Here is a 19,920-nt window from a genome sequence, read left to right on the forward strand (position 1 = left end):
GATTGAAAAGTCACAAAAAGCACTAAGTGCTGGAAGAAAAGGTAAGCGATTTTTTTTTTTTTAGAGACCGACAAAACAAAAGTGATCTGTTCATAAAGAATGACACAAGAACATATGTCTGAATGTGCTTACAGGGCTGTATGCACTTCTTAACGCAAAAGGAATTAATTGCCCGCGGTGTCCACAGTCTTAATTCCGGCACCGATGGCGAATCGGTCCCGGTCAAATCTCGCCGACGCTTCATCGAGTGATATACGAGTACATATGTGACTAAATTTGCAGGCATTGCTGAGTCAACACGTCGTATATTTTTCAGCGAAGCGCTGTTCGCGTTTCACTTCTAGCGAACAAACAGTGAAGTCCTTTTCAATGTATCCTGTGTGACCATTTGCGTATGTAGTATGCATGCATAATGTGTACCTGCATGAACTATGTGAACTATGCATCTCATACTCGTTATTTGATGTATAAGAAGTCCTTTCTTTTTTTTTTCCTTCCTCGGCTATACATTTGAGTGCAACTGCAATTTTCATATAATGTGCGCCTTATTGTATATACGTTATTGTGAATGATGAATGAACTGAACGGGGGCAGGGGCTCCGTCAGGCTGTTTGTTTCACAGCCTTTAGTCTCTGTCTCCGCAGGAAATGTCCTGAAATAAAGTGATTTTGATTTTTGAATGTAGCTGTATATGTAAACAAGCGACAGCAAGCCACAATACAGCAGATGAAGCAAGGAAAGGGTCAAGGCATGTGACGTCAGGAGTCACGAAGTTGCCAGAATACTAAGGCATGTAATCACGAGTAAATAAAAAAAAAATGAAGAAAACTTTTGGTCTAGTTGGTTGATTTCGCAAGTATATATAGAAATGTTAGCGCAAGAAGCACGGACAATTAAGGGACACGTAAATCAGGACTGCGCTCTTTTTGCGCGCTGCTCTGTCTATACTTACGAAAAAAAAAAGTCATTTAAAATAATTTAGGGCCATTAACTTCGCTCCTATTTCGCAGTGCGGTATATCACGACCGTACCAAGCCGCCATGCAATGAAGCCAAGGAAAGCATAGGATAAAATTATCTGTCGTTGAAATTGAAATGTAGAAAATAACGAAGGGGAAATGAAAGTGAACGAACCGATATAACTTGTCGCCGGTGGGGACCGAACCCATAACCTTCGCATTACGCAAGGGTTCCCTGGCTTCACTGCCAGCTCGTTTTATGTGGTCGATATTAACAAAACACAGAAAATCGAGCCCCCTCTGTTTCCTTTCTCCTCGTTCATACAGTACCGTATATATGGGGTCTCCCAGCTAACGTTAGCAAGGCCGTTCAAAGAAAGAAAAAAATATATATATGTCATTAAAGAAACACGGTTCAAGATACGAATTTAAGACCTACGGTGTTCGATTGTCAGAAAGCTGACCGCCGAACACTATAGGTCTTCTAACTGTATATTGTACCACGTTCTTTTAAATCTTATTGAGCACCTTGGCTAACGTTAGCTGGAACACACGGTAGCTTTATGTACGGAGACCACGGCGATGCGAAGAGACGCATTGCGAAAATATGACGTCACGGCGCCTTTAGTGAAACATTTCTGAGGTCGTCCACAAGATAGAAATCGCTGCAGTAGCAAACGAGCGAGAGGGTCGAGAGCAGGCTTAGAGGTCACCAAACATATCGCCATGGGCTTTCGGAACAACCGCGTGAAGGCCTGGTATTGAGTAAGACGTTTGAATCAGATCTACCGGGAGGGGGGGGGGGGGGGGGGGGGGGGGGTATAGCGGCGCGCCTTCGATAGGAGATGCGAGGTGTATGCATTAGGCGAGAATTGGGGAGCCGGTTATAACGCGACGTCCCGCGACAGAAGACCGGCTATACCATAGCGGGAAATTTTACATGTTACACATTGCGACGGGGTGACGGTGTCAGGTTCATGCATGCAAAAAAAAATTAAATTATGGGGTTTTACGTGCCAAAACCACGAGCTGATTATGAGGCACGCCGTAGTGGGGGACTCCGGGAATTTGGACCACCTGGGGTTCTTTAACGTGCATGCACCAGGTCGCTCGGGGATATCTTCCGTCCGCAATATATAGACGAGTTTATATCTCGGAACAGCGGTGACGAAATACGAGTACATCGCCGCATTGGCTATGCCGTTTCTGCTGCAGAGCCCGAGGTCGACGGTTCGATAGGGGGCGAAACGCAAAAAAAAAAAAAAAAAAAAAAAAAAAACGCGACTGTACCCTGCTTCGGGAGCACGTTAAAGAACCCCCAGGTGGTCAAAATTACGTTTCATTGAAGGAGCAAGGTTAGCTATATTAGCAGCTGTTTTGTACAGGGTAGGAGTTTATACAGCTTGTTCCTGATCCTATTACAGGTCAGTCTACAGGTCATATGTGAGAATGGCCTAAATCATCGTGGGACACACATACGTCCCACATTTTTCTCCCACGCAATATCTTCTTAACCTTCAGATTTCCATTTTCGCGAACATTAGCTAATCAAGAAAACACTCGTACTGCTTCAGATACAAAGCGATCCGTACCCTTGTTGTTTCCAACAAAGAGTTAACAAGGCAAGATAGACTTCTATACACCGTTGTTTCACAATAATGGAAGCTATAGCGTGCCCTTGCCGTTCGAGACTTCGAGACTGCTATTGAGACTGAGCTGAGGACGCGATTACGAGCAAGAAACCCGCAATGCACGCACACGTGCATTGGTACGATCACGCTATTGATTATATAGCTAATAGAGAGTATTAGATCAGGGAACGCAAGTTGCACCCCAGCTTTGGGATCTTTTGTGATCCATGGTTTGCGTCACCGAACGCTTGGGTGCGGTTTGCGTCCCCTAACGTGAAGCTCTCTTCTAACGACGCCAGCAAATCAGAAGCGCAGCGCGCCGCTTAGTGGCTGCAGGTGGCGCAAGTTTTGAAATCGTCTTCCTTATCTCTCACTAAGTATATAGATCGGTGTCCCGCTCAGCTCTCCCTCGCGGCCAGTGAAGGAGGCCTTCTCGAGAAAATGTTCAACTGGAAAGCTAACGCACTGCTTCACAAGCGATTGCCCAGAAAGAATGCCTCATAACTGCCGCCGCTCCTATGTGACATTTGAGTGGACGTGTCTTGGGCACCGACTGATTCCCATTCCGCGATTTCAACACACGCCCGATAGCATAAACACTTAGGGAGGTAATTAGGTATTCATTTATTTATTCGGTGAGAAGCGCACATTTCCTGATGCCCGCCGACGCTACCGCAGTAAGTACACCATTGGCTCGTCTGCGCTGTCATGTAAAGGACTGGCCCTTCCCGTTCCAAGCAAACGCCACAGTCTTCGGGATGCTGAAGTCGACCGACATGACCACACACATGCACAGACAATTCGCATATCGATGACGCACGAAAGGCCCGGGCCAATAGGCACCGTGCGCCACGGAACCGAAGAAAGAAGCTGTACAAATGAGAAAACGCAACAAAGAGAATACAGTCGCAGTGCAGCGCTTTCAGTACAGAGGCGAACGTGCAGCTCTAACGCGTGCACGAAAGACGCGTGATCGACACGCGAAAAAAACTCCCGGGGCGATAGTCCGGATAGGCGCCGCTTGCACCACCGCAGAAACCGAAAAGCAGCGTTGCACAAGCGACGGAATACAAGTATATAAAAAAAAGGAAAAGCTGCGAACAAAGAAAGCAAAGCAGGGAGAAGGAGAGCGCGGCGCCCCTCATTTACGGCGCAAACGATCATCACGGGCGGCCCCGGATCGGAAGAGTGTGAGAAGGTAGGTAAGTAGGGGAAGGGACTGTCCTTATTATCATGGCGGCCTGCTTGTTTGCGCAGGTCGTCGACGGCGGCGCCACTCCTTCCTCCTCGCCCGCCGCCCTTCCGCGGACTCCTGCGGCCGTCCCCTTCGATAGTTACGTGCAGCGAGCGGTGGGGAGACGCGACACAATAACCACACTGCGCTGCAGTGGAAACAACCGCAACACCTTCACCTCTGAGTGTCCAGTTTTTTGATCCGGGACTACGCCCGAACATGACGCGACAAGAAAAATTGAAAACGCATATCCCTGTAGCAGACGAAACAATAGGGCCACCGCTGGATGCAACACGCCGAGGTTGATCTATATAGAAGGCGATTGACCCCGTAAGAGGCGTAGCCAGAGGTCGTCGATGTAAACACCACTGGAAAGCAATCGGGGATTGGCGCCAGCTGCGTAAAAGCGGCATTCTTTTTCCGTCATTATAGGCGCTTGAACTACGATCGGGTTAACGTACGAGACCGCAAAGAATGAAAGAAGCCCGTTGCGCTTAAAGATGTACAGCCTCTTAGAGGTACATAAAACCGGTGTCATTGCTCCTATCATATGAATGATTTGTCAAAACGGAGTTCAGCGACTACCCGTCTGCTTTCATTGTACTTTAGTCGAATCCAAGAGGAAAACGTGCCCACTCATTCGAACTGCACTGCTGGCACTTATTCTCGGCGGTATACGTTGCCGACGGCTTGTTTTATATCATTATTATAGTACTTAAGCGCGTTACTTTAGTCTTGTTACTTCACAGCGACTTCCAACTAAGACAAATCGTTCAAAGGAATTGAAGTTTAACAGTGGGCGATGAAATTACATCAGCCTGGAACCTCGTCAAAACTGTGACTTTACGCACAGCAACGCAACGATCGGCGATACAGGAAAGTCAAAGCAGAGAGCCATCGCGTCCATGACTCACGATTTCTTTCTATCTATGTCTGCTCCTGTCTATAGACTTCTAGCCTTCTCGTTTCTAGACATTCTAGACTTCTAGACATTCGTCTATATAAAAACTAACAAAAGACAAAGGGTAGATGTCATGTCCATATTGGTCTCTTCACGGTCCGTAAAATTGGAGACAGTTGTTTATCTACAGTCTATGAACGATAGTCATATATAACTCAAAATGGTGTTTACAGACCGTGATTTCAAGAGAAGTTTACCCTGACTTCACGCACAAGAAAGCAATACGTCTGTAAGCAATATATTATATGTTGCATGCCAAGGCCCGAACTCACGCGCGTGCAAAGTTCGCACAACTCAAGGTGTGACAAAAGCTGACAGAGACGTCGTTGAAAGAGGGGCATAACACCTCACAACCCACAACAAAACACGCATAGACTAATACCTTACGGAACCAATGACGCGCACCTCGCTGGCCAACAAGCAGCTCCCGTTAACCACCAGCATATAGCAGTACCCACACCAAGACAAAACCGAAGCAGAGCACAAATATGGCGCGCTGCATTGTAAAGACGCAGAACAGACAGCGCAATAAGAAACAGGAAAGGCTGAGCTCGAAACAACAAACTGAGAGAGATCCCTAGCGCACAGTGACAGCGCAGTCCAGCTACAACTGCACCGGCACAGCTACACCGCGGACACTAAAAAAAAACAAATAATACAAATATCTGCCTTCTTTAGCATGAAACGCACACTCAGTACCGAGGATAGCCTTAACTTTCTCCGCAAAAGCGGGTGCTTACCCGGCCAGGCAGAACTGAGTCGACGACGACGACGGTCGCGTGAGGTACGAAGAAATCCAAACGACCGTCACTGCGCCTTCCAAACAACGTCAGGTCCGGGGGGCAGCCGCGCATAGGGGGAAAAAAATAAATGTCCCGCAGTTGCACTGCACTGTACAAATGCCGGGAGCACAGGCACCGAGAGTCGCTCGGCAAAGGCAAAAAAGCGCACTCCGCCGCCTCCGGCAGCCCTCTTCCCCTCAGCCGTGGCCAACCCCCCCTCCTCTCCTGTCCCGGCGGCCTAGAAGACGGTCTCTCGGCCGACCTTTCTCACCGACCGGCGGCAAACTTGACGCTGCATCGGCACAGGTAGGCCCGACGGGGCCGGCCGCCGCACTTCCGGGTTGGGAGAGGGCGAGAGGAGGAGAGGGCCGGTTACATAATCGTTACGTGAGTCTCATACACTTGACCCTCCTGACGACTCCGCGGAGGGCGGGAAAGGGGGAAACGCACTGCCGCCGGCGGCTCTCACCTGGGAGGGAGGAGGGAGAGAGCGATCTCGCAACGCAGGGAGAAGGAAAAGCAGTGCTTCGCGGGCGATTTTCGGGCCCGCCAGTTCGGAACAACCGGCCCTTCACCCTTTTCCTTACCCATTCCGCCCTCCCCCCCTTTTTTTTCCCCGTTCCTTACTTATTTCGCTTTGTTTCTTTGCCGTTGCGTATAAGTCTTCGCCTTCGCCAGGACAACCGTTGTTGTCATTGTTTCAGTTTCTCTTTCTTTCTATTCTGTTTTAGCTTTGTTACTTCGAACGGCGGGACAACACGCATCGAACGAGCTGCAGAGGTGGCGTGAGACGCCCGATATATATATTTTTTTTCTTTCGTTATTTCCATCTTCGACGTCAAAATGGAACGCGGAAAGACGCGCATATCCACTGCGACGAAAGCTAGAGAGGCACCACCCGCCAATAGCGCAAAGCACGAGGAGGAATAGAACGCATAGGACAAGGGAAGAAATGTATATTCGCACGAGGAGCCACAGCTCATTTCGTTCACGACGAAGAAAGCAACGAGGATCTACTCGATTCTTTCGCGGTGCTACGGGGCAGCAATCAAGCGACAATGCCAATCGCGCAAACCGCGAAGCACTCTTCCTTCCACACTTCGGCGTTCTTCTTCCCGACTTTCGGATTCAAAATGCCCCTCCTCAGGTTTGAAATTGGAAGCAGACTATAGAGCGGTGGGCGTAGAACACGCGGTGGCGATCGTGCCTCCCAAGTACTGCGTCGATGTACGCCGTGAACACAGATGTAAATTCAAACGGAAGCCCGCGTGTGCCCTTGTTCTCGACAAGCCTCTCTACCCGCCAGCATATAGATGACGTCACAAGCAGTCGCCTCCGCACCACGTGAGGCGCCTGCAGGACACAAATCGCTAGCACCAACGCCAACAACTCGGGAACTGCCGTGAAGCGCTTGAGCGCGCGGAACTTCCAACGGGAATGCGCCGCGAGGCAATAAGTGAGAGGACAAAAAGGAGGTAGGAATCGTGACGTAAACGTCACGTGGGCCCCGGTCCCTGCGCGTGATAATGAGGAAATGGACGAGAGAACCCTTGATGGCGGGAAGTGTGGCTCGACTTCTCGCATCACTGAAACAATCTCCGCTATTACTAAAGCGTATGGCAAAATTTTTGCTGTATAACGATCCTCTCGTGCAGTGATTTACGACTTCTTGAATTACCCCAAGGTTTCCGATGGGTTATGGTGATGGGGCTAGCGTGAAAATCGACGCGATGCACGTTATAGCCGAAATTTCCGACGGAGCCTGGTGATGAGGTCTATATACATACATATATATATATATATATATATATATATATATATATATATATACACGCGTTAAAATCGACAGGATTCAATTTATAACTAACATTTCCGGCGGAGGTTAGTAATTGGGCTTTTAGGGGCGAAGCTCCTTATAGCGGCACCCGTTCCGTCCCCGTCGTCGTAGTAGTAGTGTGTAACCAGTAGTGTGTAACCAGTCTGAGAAAAATTAGAAAAAAAATTCCGAAGTTGTGTCCGTAGCGCGGAATCGAACCAGGGACCCCTCGCTTCCGAGCGCGCGGCGTTAGCCCACTACGCCACCAAGCGGACATGGACACACGCACCACGATGGCAATAAATACCCAACATTAACGAAAGGCCGCGTTTCTAGCGCGTTTCTAACGCGTTTGTGCTAGCGCGTTACGGCCCGTGTAAGAAGCTGGTGTAAGCCGCTGTGGCCTCTCCGCCTTACCTTCAACGCGTTTCGAACGCGCTGCCCAAAGTGGTGGCAAGTCAAGTTCAAGTCGAGGAGCGTTTATGAATACGGGGGGTATATTCTCTCAGCAGTCATGTGATGGCGTCGGCAAACGCGGTGCACGTTCCGGCATGTGTAAATGGCTGCGTAAGACGCTGTGGCCGCTGCCCCTTACGTTTCTAACGCGTTTGTGCTAGCGTCCCCTTAAGCGGGAGATCCGATGATTCCCTCCGGAGCTTCGCCCACTCATCATCATTCACCCCGTGGATATGCTGTGATTTTTTTAACAACTGTGTAACCTGACGCGATTCACGTTATATAACGGAAATTTCTGACGGAGCCCGGTGATGGGGCGCTTTATAAGCGTGACAGTCGACGCGATGCGAGTTGTAACCAAAATTTCAAACTGAGCCTGGCGATCGGGAGGGGGCTTAATTTAAGCGTGAAAATCGATGCGATGCACGCTATAACCAAGATTTCCGAAAGATCGAGGCATGAGGATGAGGTTCTCTACAAGCGTGAAGATCGACGCGATTCATGTTAAGGTGTGTAAGTTCTCACTCCTAGAACGCATTTGACCAATTCAGCATCCATCCCAGGTCAAGATGTGGTTGTAGGATGGAGACTTGAAATGATGTAGCTAAGGCAAATAACGGGAAAAAAATGAGAGCCTTAATTATTACCTGTAAAAGATTGTCAAGTCCTCTTGTCGAAACATTGGAACAGCTCTTCGAGATTGTTCAACTTGAGTTCAGTAAATACCCTTCTGCATTACCATGACGCAGTGGACTCAAGCAAAAATCCTCAATGTGTTCGGGCTTTATCACAGCACGACAGAACCCGCGTTTATTATTTACCTATATTGTGACACGGTATACAACAGATATGTCTGTGTACAATCTGCTCAATGTGTTCGGGCTTTATCACAGCACGACAGAACCCGCGTTTATTATTTACCTATATTGTCACACGGTATACAACAGAGATGTCTGTGTACAATCCGTGGCGTGAGAATGACTGCGGTCGCAGTCGCACGTGCAGAAGTGCGCGACCTTCCGCATCAAAGTGGTATACCGGTGAAGTTCAGAAAACGTACCGCGACGTGCAGAGGTGTACATAAATTTTCCAGTACATCGCGAGTTTGCTGCTGTTCGAACACTTTACTATGCGTATACACGCGAGCAGTCGCACGAGCGACTTTCGTTTATCTCGCCCGGCATTCCCGAGAGCACGCCACCGCGTGATGCACCTGACATCTAGATTACGCGGCCGCTTAAGCGGGTCATCGACGGAAGGCGCTTCGCCCTAATGGCCAGGCGACCGCCGATACCGAAGGGACCAGGTCACTCCGCAGTCGCGAACGCTCTTGAACGGTGCCACCCGTCGCAAGTTATTCGGTATAACCGGAGGGAATTCGCGCGCCCGCAGTATACTCAACTTGTAACCACTAAAGACGTACGCTTCGCAAAGGAATGTACATTTAAAGAAAAAATTGATTACCGGGTTCAACGCATAGCGTTTCCTTCAGAAACTACTAGAGGGAACTCTGCACTGCTGCAGTTCGGCCAGCACGTAAATCATCGGCAGTATACCATAAACTTACCTAAAACTTCCGTCCTTCTGTATAGCTTCGAACGACCTTTATGACTTCGCAATTTGACCATTTTCAACAAAACGCTTGCTTCGCGAAAGCAACAAATTCGCAAAGATTACGCATGTGCGCAGAGACTAACTGCCTTGACGTGTTAAGAAAGCTATACGAGTGTGCGGACATCTAGGAAGATCGAGCGTAATAAGCAGCGTAACAATAACGCTGGGAAGCCACGAGCACGAAGATTAGGCAAATAACGATCGCAGCGCTTGAGTTCACTCTAGTAGTTTATGTAGGAAACTCTTAGGCTCCTCTGGCCTCACAGATCGCAACGGCGCACCTTTTCTTCGATTAAAAATTATGGGGTTTTATACGTGCCGAAACCACGCGGTCCGATTATGACGCACGCCGCGTAGTGGGGGAGGACACCGGGTCAATTTTGATCACCTGGGGTTCTGTAACGTGCGCCTAATGCACAGCACACGAGCGCTTTTGCATTTCACCCCCGTCGAAATACAGCCGGGATTCCAACCTGCGACCTCGTGCTTAGCAGCGCCACGCCATTGCCGCTAAGCCACTACGCATCGGGTCCTATGGGAATGCGGCCGACGGAGTCGGGATTAGAACCCATCGCCTCGTGCTCAAAAGGTCAGTGCCATAGCTATAGCATGAGCCACCGCGTCAGGCACTAACAGATCAGGCTGATATATAGGTTACTAATGCATGTTGTTTGTAAGAGCGCCAGAAAACCCCGCACAAGAACGAAGGGGTGTGTAGCTGACTAACCAGCATAACGGAAAGGCTTATTATATATTAAAAAAAAATAAAGTGAGACAAATTGAAAACCGGACTCCGGAAAAGAAACGAAAGAATACTGATGTTCCGGTACAATTAAAGCCTTGAACTAATATTTTTTTTTTTTCGTGGAATTGCTTTCAAGCCTGTTGCGAACTTTTTTTTTTTTTTTTTTCTATAATCCAAAGCACTCCTTGCCTCAATCCACGCATATTTTTCGGGAGGTGGAAATTTCCTTTCTCACCTCGTTTCGGACCTCTGCAATAAAAATAAATTCGTGACCAACCAGCGGAACCAGCTATCAACCTCTGCATTCGAGCAAAGCAGCCCAATGGTTTAACCACTGGGCCGCGATCGTACACATACTGCTGTCCTGCCAGAGCCGACTAGCTCTTTGAGACGTTTGGCGCGTGCGTAACGGGCAAGCTTCTCATTAGAGAGTTTTAGATTAGGGGGCCCCTACGCTTGCGTCCCCCTAGTCTAAAACTCTTATTTTCTTTCCTTGCGGTGACAGCTCGCGCATTGAGACACTGCGTTGAACAGCACCCCTTCGCGGACCTACCCACATATCCCAAGTATATATCTTCCTAACAGCTAACGCTACGTGATGACCCTTTTAGCGGAGCAGTTTGTTCTAGAGAAACGAGATGGCGCTTACGGCGGCGCGCCATACGTCGCCTCAGCGACCGCGCACGAATACGAAACCATTGCCGCTTCTATACCTTCCTTCTGTGCGATCAGCTGTCGGAAATACAATTGAGTTTTCGCTAACGCAATGCGCTCCCCATTCATGCACGTTTGAATCGTGTGGATTGAAGACGTGCGCAGCAGTTGGCTGCAAAAATAGTGACTGGCATATTAAGGTATGTAGTAAATATGTGGGGCCAAGTTCGCGGACCGCTGCTGCAACTGTCCGTACGTGTTTCTGGCACTTCGAGATGCACGGCTTTCCTCGAGTATACACAAATTTGCTCATCCGCCAGCTTTGTACCGCTAACCTTCAAAGAAAGGGCTTCAGCCCCGGTACGTCGGCAAGAGTGAGTATACCGCTCGTTAAACAATGATGACGGGAGTAGCGCCGCTTTCTGTCAGAGTAGGTTTCGCGCACAGTATATCTACAGACATCTATATACCCCAACCAGCGCGGAAACTTACGCCCACTCTTTCGCCAACGTGTCAAGAATAAGTGAATTGGCGCACACGTGAATACATGCGCACTATATACTCACAATAAGTGACGGTACTACATCGATAGCGCACGAATGGTCGAAGCTGAATGTTTCGTGACGGTCCACAAGAGTAATCGAGTTACTGGGGATAATACTAATTTGCTACAAGGTATTACAATGTGCAGAACAGCTACGTTTCAAGCCTTGTGCGCAGCAAGAACAAATATATCGGAACTGAGCACACCCGCGAGCGATTAGGCAGAAAATGATCAGATATAGTGACCGCAGCGAGGAACCTTACTGAGTGAAAAACATGACAAGCCCCTGCCTCAAAATATTTGCCCAAATAAAGAACGAAGAGCAAAACACCATAATCCTGATTCAATTCATGAGAAGAAAGTTTGGATAGCTTAGAATACATATTTAGCCCCGCTTTTAGAGCAAGTACCATACGCGCTGCTCGCGCTGCTCGCGCCGTTTGGACAAAGCTTAATGAGCTCCGAAAGCACTCTTGCATCTTCTCTGAAACTGCGGCCAAAGCTTCGTGTCGTCCACCTAGTCACCGTCTACCACATCTCCGAAAACAGAGGTTTGCTAAGCCGCCCCGGCGTCATACCCATCCATTGTGAACACGGAGGCAGGGGAGGCAGTTGAGGCAAGCAATGGACGCGTCACCACTTGATCAAACACGGCAGCGCCCACGGGATCGCCGCGAAAAGGGTAAATAGGAACTGTGCAACGTTGTACGATGTTCCTGATCGGCCCAGGTCGCGACCAGGTTTTAACGTCTCATATGGCCGGAGTGCAAATGACATCGTCTTTTAACACAGACCCCGAGAAATAGCTACGGTTACATGCGATTGTAGGGGGAACCAGCGCAGGCCAGAACGACTGTTTGATCGTGTAACTAAAATACGCTGACACCACCCGTAATACGGAGGCCATGAAGATTGCAAACGATAACACGCCTGTATACCAACAACGTCTTAGCCCGAGGCACCCAGCCGAGTTCTGTCCATGACCACGCGAGAGAGTGTATGTGTTACAGCACGTCGGTGCCCAGACAAGGTCGGAAACTGGAAATATGAGCTTAAAACTGATCGGTGAAATGGCTGACGCAAAATCGTAGCGCACGTGTTACTGTGAACATGTGGCCATCACTCGCTATATATAGGCTGTGTGTTACGGCGCTATATATAGCAGCAGTTGGCACGCGAAGTTACAGCGCTGGTCGCCCATAACACGTACACGCCGACGACGACACAATAAGCGTGCGTAGCTCGCTTATACGCTCGTTTAGTAGTGAACCCAACAATCGGCATTTCATAAGCTCGCGTCGAACGACCGGAATCCGCCTCTCACGATCGTCGTCGCCCTCGTCTCGCGGCTTTGGTCAGACGCATAGCTGCATGCATGCTCGTCTTATGCAAACACGTTGGCCCTCGCGTGGATGCTTTGCGCAATCGCAAACGATGCTGCTCAGCGAGCTATACTAGCAAATTTAAGTCCTTCGCATATATCCAATCGATTCCCACAAGGTGTGGGATCCCCCCCCCCCCCCCTTGCATCAGTTTTTTTTTTTCTTTCTTTTCTTTTTAAGCGAAGCTTTCTTTGCAAACCCTCCCGGACTTTCCTGACCATGGCTGCTGCTGCTGTCTTGCCCTAAAGATCACACATTAAAAAAAAAAAAAGGGGGGGGGGGGGGAAGCTTAGCTTACGCGCCCCATGGTGGTATCGCACCTCGGTTTCCCTAGCATAGCATGCCCGAACCTCTAACTATTAGGCCCCAAATTGCACGTATATATAACGCCGACTAGCTATATTTCAGATGATGGTCGCGTGTGTCACATTGCGCATAGCCCGGGTGCGCGTGTATGACACGAAAGAATGACGTGAAGGACGCAGGAACGAAATGTGCGAAAATGCGCGTTAAATCTGGGTATTTTTGTTTTGCGTCATTTTCCACTTTTAATATTTTGTGCGGCAAGCAACATCCTATCACGACCACAGAGTTCGTTATATAAACGCGTGAGGTATGGAAAGCCGGCACGGATTTGTTAACCTGATAGATTTCTTTTCATGCTCTATTTCCTCTTCTCTCTTTCCTTCGTTCATTTTTCTTTTTTTTTTTAAGCGCTATTCTATAGTAAACAACATTCCAGCGCAACCGCATATCGGTCGTACAGAGGCGCGACCTCGGGGACACAGACGCGTGCGAAATCGCTACCTGCCACGGTCACACGAGCACCACAACTCGAAGTTGATGCGCGCCGCGTAGGCGGGAAAACAACTACACGCGCGCGGTCTGCGCAGAATGCAAAATCGGAGAAGAGTCGCTTACCTTGGAGTTACGTGGCTATACTGCCGCACAGTGGGCGCGCTCGACGAAAGATTCACAGTCGTCGGCGTCCGTGCTACATGCAGCTCTGCAGTGCCGTCAACGGCTGCCGCGACCTGCGAGAGAGAGAGAGAGAAAAAAAAAAGAAGTCGGATTAAGCGCGTGAAATAATAAAGCGGAAACTGATCGCTTAGAAACGTAGGTAAACGAATTTCTCTGGAAAACACACACACACACACACACACACACACACACACACACACACACACACACACACACACACACACACACACACACACAATCATATATTTTTTGTTCACTACTGCAGTCAAGCCACCAAGCGAAAAAAAAAAAAAAACATATGCGAGCGTCACAAAGTAGCCGTATACGGCAGTGGACTCCATCTATATGCACGCCCAGGATTTCCTGCAGCGTTGAATTAAAACAATGCCCGCGGCGGCCGACCCCCAAATCACTCGCGCAGAAGGGCCTCCACGCGCGAGCCATTCAAAATTTGCGCAGAACGGCTGCAGCAGCACAATGCCTAAGCGCACGCAAACAAGCGTTGTGAGCTTGCGCAGTTCGCCGAAAGGGCTTGTTGCAGATGCGCAAAAAAAAAAAAAAATGAGAAAAGGGTGATCGACTGCCGAGCGTCCAAAAACGAAAGTATGGCGAACGCGGAAACTGGCTGCTATATGTGAGCGCTTTCACAACGCCCCCAAGCAAATACCGCCGTGCCTCATTAAAGGAACACCATATACCGCGGGTGTTTCAGCGAACACTTTCAAACATTTTTTTAAAGGCTGCCTGTGGCAGACATAGCACAATTCTAGTTCATGAGCTGGTCTATACTCCAAGAGGGTAATTAACTAATTCAGCTCCACCTCTTTTTTTTCGCTGAAGTGTCCCTTTAACGTGAACATATTGGTTCGCGATCAATACTGTTTACTATTTTCAGTGTATATAATCCCCGTCGGCACTACTAAAAAAATAGAATAATCGCAGCGCAGTTGGACGCACCTCGCGGTCCATGAAGGTTGTTGGGACGACATGCGTCGCTTTCTTGGAAAAGAAAGAAAGAAAGAAAGAAAGAAAGAGAAAGAAACGTGGCTTCTTAAGAACCATATGGTTAACTACACTCTGTCTTGTCGCGTTGTAGTGACGGGAGAGAACCAAACTGCGGCACCGAGTGACCTTAACTCACTCGTTAGTGGGCGAACTTGCGCCCAGAAAAAGGAACCAACACTCAAGAAGAACGAGAGCGGCGAGCACGCGTTCGTCGATCGCCGAAATCGGATCCACGGATCAGACCAGCACCACCCGTACAGCACAAGGCCTGTTCACTCCGATCCATGACGTCACGGTACCTGGCCCGAAATTTCCATTGCCAAGGCTGGCGTGACCAAAGCGGTGCCGTCGAAATCACCGCGGCTTACTCGGGTGCGTGCCCTTTAGATTATATTGGCAGTCGGGCCAGGTATCATGACGTCATGGATTGGAGTGAACGGGCCTTGGTGCTATCTAGGAGGCGTTGGTCAGATGCGTTGGCTGTTTATACATGACTCGGCGTAGATGCCAGCGTAGTCGCTGTTGCTCGTGTACATTCCAGAATGCGCACAACACAATTCGCGCAGGGCATGCAGTCTGATTACACGAGGTTCGCGCGACAACACAGACAACGGATAGAACCGGCGATAACGTTAGAGAAACTTCCCATACAGAAAGGCACGTTTCGCGCTGAGCGATAACTTTTTTTAACATTCGTTAGCCGCTAAAGAACGGTCACGTGTTACATATGTTACGTATGTTATCATAACGTGCTATCATATGAAACCAACAGAAAAAACCAAGAAAAAACAAGTGGCAGTGTGGGTTCGTCGGCAATCGGCGGCAACATGTGTTCCACTTCCATTTCCCTTTTTATTAATTGTACATTACAGCTTTTATTCGCTTCGTTGTCTCTTGCCTTTATATAGTTGTTAAAATCGAGCCGGTCGGTTTCCAATATTCTTCTCGCCAACGAAATATTCACATTTTAGCCCGCTAAGCATTACCACTGATGAAGGCATGTGACGTCACTGCCCAAATCCGTCGACTTCGTGTTATCTAGGCGGCGTGATTATGTTTTGATACGGAGTCAGTCAGATGTGGCGCCAAAAACGAAGTAAATGTTCAACGAAGACAATTTGGCGGGAAGAGCTGGAACCGGTTCTCAAATCAAATTATTTGATGTGATTTTGATCTTCATTTATGTATCATTGCCGAGCATAAGTACACCTTTACGCGTAATTTCATATTTAGTTGCAACCCGTCACAACATGATGAAAAACATGCTTCGACATAAATTTATACAGGGCGCATTAAAATGTATGAGCTTTACCTTTCCACCGTGACGTCACAGATCAGAGAGCGCAGTGCTTCGCTGCCTAATAAACGTCTCGCCAAAGTTGAAGAAAAAAAAAAAAAAAGATGAGGTCGGACGAAGTGAACACATTTCGCTTAAATGTTCCTAACACAGTTCGTTCTTTTCGGTCAACATTGCTTAGATGACAAAAGGCCCTCACGCACAGACGTCATTGATAAAGGCACACGTTCCCATGGAAAAATCTCGTGGTTTGGAAAAGAGGGCAGGTATAATTGACCAATTCCATTCGAAATGCGATTCCTTTCCGCTCTCCGTCAGCAGTACCAGCGGCTATCCGCCAAAGTTGTCAACGAGATCAGCCGGCCGTGAACGGTTGATGACAAGAGTCGCACAGAATCGAGCGAAAGCAGTTGATACATTATACACAGGCCCAGATCTCGCTAGGCATCGTCCGCGTTCGCAACTCAAAAATTCGCGGGCTATCGGCCTTCAAGCGTGACGTCACGGGTCGAAGCAGCAGGCCTTTCCCCGCAAGAGTGTGATGACCGATTCGACCACGGCTACGCGTCTATACATTAGTGCTGTCACATTAGTGCAGCTAAGAAATTGCGTGCAGCACTGTCAACGCTACCATAATTCAACCAGTTCGAATGTAACCTATTCATTAGTCTCGCTTCTCGGGAAAACGCTGAACCGTATTTCGGCACGATATTTCACAGGCGGCATGCAAGAGTGCCTTGTTTTAATTTAAAATCAGGAACGAAAGAAAGTGAAATTACGGTTTTTTTCTTCCTTTTATATATATATATATATATATATATATATATATATATATATATATATATATATATTCTAGCATGGTAGTCACCCAAACGGCATAATGTGCCCACTGCATCAAATTTTGCCGGGGTTAAATCCCATCAGGTGGCTTTTGTTTAGACTATAAATAATTATTTAGATTGTCTGCAGCTGATAGCAGCATTGCAATCCCCGAAATAGACTACTCGACGAGCAATTGGGTGCACAATAAATTGAAATGCATAATTTAATTGACTAATTAACAGTTCCCAAATTAATTTTAACTGATCACTTCACTGCTCATGTCGACACTTACGAATTGCAGCCGGCGAGTTTGCAAGGTGCCTCCGCTTTGAAAGAACACTGCGCTTTGCATATCGCCTGCAAAAGTGATCGAGCCATGCACTGCTTCGTGAGATAAAGATACTGGGCAGGAAAAAAAAAATGCACGTTGACACGAGAATTATGATAGGCTTTTCATATTAAGAGCCACGAACTGCATCAGTGACACTTCTGCTTTATATTTTTGGGAACGATTTCCAACATTTTGGAACGTTGCCGTGATTTGTTGACGCGACCGCTGCGCGCATGCGCGCATGTTGCATTCTTATACGACTTCGATGTCCGAGGAAACAGTTGAACTTTTTAGCTTCCGCTCTGTTCCTTCCTACTGACTATACTTCTTAACTATTTGTTCCCTAGTCACGCTAATATTCACCCCTCATTCGATTATGTATTTCGACTTCTCGTGCAAGTATACATAATGTCCGCTTCAGCGAGTGAATCCAGTTCAAGGACTATATAAAGATAATTGTGCGAACTTCCACAGGCGATTTTTGAAAGTTCCGCATAGCTTAAAAAAAAAAAAAAAAAAAAAAAAAAAAAAGAAGCACCCTGTATTTCTTCCCTCAGGTTTATACCTCTGTCACACGAGCACGCAACAACTCTTTTACACAAGCGGTGTTTTACCAAGTTAAAAGACTTTTGAAAGAAGATGTGTTGCGCAGCAGACACACGGCGCCGACGATCTCATTTTAGTGTTTCCTTCTGGACAAGCTTCCGAAAGCGGGGCGCTAGCGTTCGAAACAGTATCGGCCGAAAAAAAAAAAAAAAAAACTTATGTATCTCGAAAAATAAAGTGAAAACTTATTGTTTACACGTTTTTCAAATAAATTTACCATAAGAAACGTTAATATAAAGATTTATTGTAGTTTAAAGAGCGTCATCACGTGACATCCCCAGCCCCTTCGACCTGCTTACGGGAGTATACAGAAGAAAATGAGCATTACTGGGTTTACTACACTTCCTGCGAGACATAAAATTATTTTTATGATGACCTTAGGCGACAGAAAATTACGCATTCGCTTATTTTCTTAAATATATTATAATTGCTGGTGCCCACTGGTTTCGAGACTACTCCTTTTCGGCCGTAAAGGAGATCGGCGAACTCCTCTTCCAGAAAAGACCGCTTCTGAAAAAGAGATCACTGCCTGTCGTGTGTCTGCGGGCGATACTCTTTTTCGGGAGAAGTCTTTTTACTCAAAAGACTTTCGAGTGCCCGTGTGACAGGGGTATTAGTTTAGTGCCACGTCATTTCACACATATTAACGCACCTACAAAAGAGATAAATGCGATATCTTCAGCCACGCTGAAGTTAACTGCCGCCGTGTGCATGCATTCTCAATGGGCGGCCAGGGATCGCCGAAGGAAAAGTAAAACGCGATAAAGTGTGCGTGCGAAGCAAATCAATGAGCCTCACCGGGTCCATCCCGCGCGCATAGCGATACGATTATAAAGAATAATGAACTGTAAGACCGCTTGGCACAGATGTTCCATTTCTGTTTGGGATTCTACGACTTAGGATACAATGCCGGATCGCAAAGACGACATGAACGTTTTTTATCGGAAGTAAAAAGAAAAAAAAAACTGTCACACGCTGAGGAAACGATGCGTGTGACAGTTAAGTGCTCGTGACGCGCTAAGTGCTCGTGAGAGGCTTTGCAAGTATGTGTGGTAGCACGCGCGCACACTTCGCAAGCAAAAAGGCACGAAGACAATATCCGCCAATATATAGACAACAAACCGACGCGGTCGCACAACCCGTATGCAATGAAATAAAACAAAAACAAGCAATAAATAGAGGACAAGAAAAATAAAGGAACAATAAATTCCGCGGTTCCAAAACGCGACTCTCGTCAGGCTAAGGCGGGAACGCGAACATCGTCATTCCTGTATATCTTCCTCCATTCGCGAATGAAGGGGGCATAAATTTTCCACAACGGCGGAAACAATGGGTAGAGGAAATCGCGGAATAAAGTTGTATAGCAGAGAAGTATATAGGGAGACGCTCGAGCAGGACGCGCACGGGCCACGCCTGATCTGCATAATTACACGCTAATCGCGTATCCCGCCAAAAGAGAGAGAGAGAGAGACAAAAGATATACCGCGCCATGCGTCCACCCTGTCTACGCGCACGGACATCTCCGGCGAGTGAGAGAACACGGCGACAATCGCTCACGCCAGACAATGGGAGAATTGACTAATACAACACGACGACTATACAGTGCCGCATTCTTAAAACTCGGAAGACAAAATAACAACGACAATAAACAAAGCGGACAGTTAGACGAGAGCAGGCAAAACACAGAAAGGAGGAAGCGCCGCTCTGCATACAAAGTCCACGTCATTCTTCCTGCGTATACGGACCGCTATTCTGCTGCAAAAATATGGCTATGCAGCGTTACACCACAGCGTACGCGATTGGCCTGAGAGTACAATGCGCGCATCGCACGTAAACAAGGGGTCATGCAAGGATGGCTCGAGTTCGTTTCTCAGATACGCTATAGCCAGACCGAACTGACGCAGGCCTGTTTGGGTATTATCAACGCCGCCTAGATAGCAGGCCTGATCAGCACTCTGCTTTATGACGTCATGCTCACATGGACCGAAATGTCCACTGTCAAGCCCGGCGTGACGAAGGCGGTGACGTCAAAATCACCGCGGCTTACTCGGGAGCATCGCATGACGTCACGGATTGAAGCGCACAGCTGGGCCTTGTTCTA

General features: G+C 47.9%; 1 protein-coding gene across 5 annotated transcripts in view; it reads right to left on the reverse strand.

The window, feature by feature from the left end:
- Positions 1-19,920, reverse strand: part of LOC119433889 (membralin-like) — a 273,114-nt gene that overhangs the window by 201,387 nt on the left and 51,807 nt on the right. For 4 of the 5 annotated variants that reach the window (XR_007464434.1, XM_049659030.1, XM_049659028.1 and 1 more), the window contains exon 2: positions 13,699-13,811. The exons of the other annotated variant lie outside the window; for it this stretch is intronic. The gene's annotated coding sequence lies outside the window, so the exon portion shown is untranslated. The remainder of the gene's footprint in view (positions 1-13,698; positions 13,812-19,920) is intronic. 5 annotated transcript variants of the gene reach the window in all.

Source organism: Dermacentor silvarum, chromosome 11 (assembly GCF_013339745.2).
Source record: "Dermacentor silvarum isolate Dsil-2018 chromosome 11, BIME_Dsil_1.4, whole genome shotgun sequence".
Taxonomy (NCBI): Eukaryota; Metazoa; Arthropoda; class Arachnida; order Ixodida; family Ixodidae; genus Dermacentor; species Dermacentor silvarum.